Source organism: Myotis lucifugus, unplaced genomic scaffold, assembly GCF_000147115.1.
Source record: "Myotis lucifugus unplaced genomic scaffold, Myoluc2.0 scaffold_9428, whole genome shotgun sequence".
Classification (NCBI taxonomy): Eukaryota; Metazoa; Chordata; class Mammalia; order Chiroptera; family Vespertilionidae; genus Myotis; species Myotis lucifugus.
In genome coordinates, this window is record NW_005880476.1 from 1 (window position 1) to 1,441 (window position 1,441).

Below are 1,441 nucleotides of genomic sequence, written 5' to 3' on the forward strand. Positions count from 1 at the left end.
AGCGGGGACCTCCGATTGCCCACCGGTCGCCCTGCAGATCAGCCCTGATCACCGGCCAGGCCTAGGGACCCTACCCATGCACAAATTTCATGCACCAGGCCTCTAGTTACAGATAAAATATACATTTAATCATTCAGAGCAACTGGCTATTATTCTCTCTTCCTAATCTTTACCCTCTTATGTGGACTAAACTCACTATTCAAAGCCCACGTTCAAATGAGATTTCTTAAATGCATTTAGGAAAGAAAACGATTAGGAAAGTATAAACTAACTTAATTTGAAAGGATATTTCTTGATAAAATATTTATAACTTTCCTATATAAAGTGTGTAACTTCCTACCCAATAGAGTTAGATCTGTATAGGGTGTATATATCTAAACTTTTCTGAGTCTGCATCTGAATGTTTCCCTTGATATTATACAGTCTCCCAGATGTCCACATAGTGTCAACTCCTAGCCCAATTACAAGAATATGTTATTATTTTAAAAGGTAGCAAGATGGGTGTGAAGAGAGCAGAGCGCCTGAAGAGTGGCTCCTCTGTGTTATAACACATCCAAAAGCAACTTGGGCTTACTCTTTACAGGTGGCAGGGTACTATGGCCTTCCTGTAACATTACACCCCATACATGGGGAAAAAAAAAGGTAACAAGAAAGTGCTCAAACTAATTTAAAACCTACAGCAACATAATAAAAAAGTAGTCCCCATGTGTTGGGCATTTTGTTTACTCCTAAATGGTAAGCCTGCCAATTTTAACTCTACTGCCTTGTGGTTCCCTGGGAGGAAGCCCTGCTTCATGGTTAACATCACAGCTGTGAAATCAAAGCTGTGGGGTTTCATTCTAGGAGTGAGTTTTTGAGGGTGTTTGGTGGGGTTTTACCAATACTGGATGTTTATAAATTCCTTAGGCAGTTTCAAAGTTTGAAACTTGTACATCATAGAAGCAGCTGTAAACATCTCATGCACACCTGTTTTGTGGAGTGTTTAACACTATACAACTCAAATATGTGGACTTTAGCACATCCACCCTCTTCCTAGAGTCTAGGTAATGCATTATTCATTTTGACTTTCTAAGCCATTGAAAACATTCTCCATTTTGTGCTGAGTGATTTCATGAACTGCCTCTATGAGAACAATCCTAGAATCCTAAAAACTGCCTCTCTGAGCACAATCCTAAATTTATGCTAAGTGTGTGGTTTGGATGAGGAGACAGGTTTACATAGGTCCCACAAAAAAAAAAAAAAAAAGGTCTGAAAGGACCAGGTGTAATAGAAGGTAGCCAGGTAATTTGTCCAGGTTTGTGGATACATTTTCTTAAAAAGACATACATTTTCTTAACCATTTGAATTAAAATTATTCAGGAATATAGCACAATGAAAAATAATGGAATTGTCATCATTTAGGGGAAAATTTCATAATATCTCAAAGTAACTCCATATAAAC

The 1,441-nt window shown here is 38.0% G+C and overlaps 1 non-coding gene across 1 annotated transcript; it reads left to right on the plus strand.

Moving 5' to 3' along the window:
- Positions 1 to 498: 498 nt before the first annotated feature.
- On the plus strand, positions 499 to 628 carry LOC111824866. The gene has a single exon (XR_002827932.1). It is a non-coding gene; the product is annotated as a small nucleolar RNA SNORA11 (small nucleolar RNA).
- Positions 629 to 1,441: the final 813 nt, after the last annotated feature.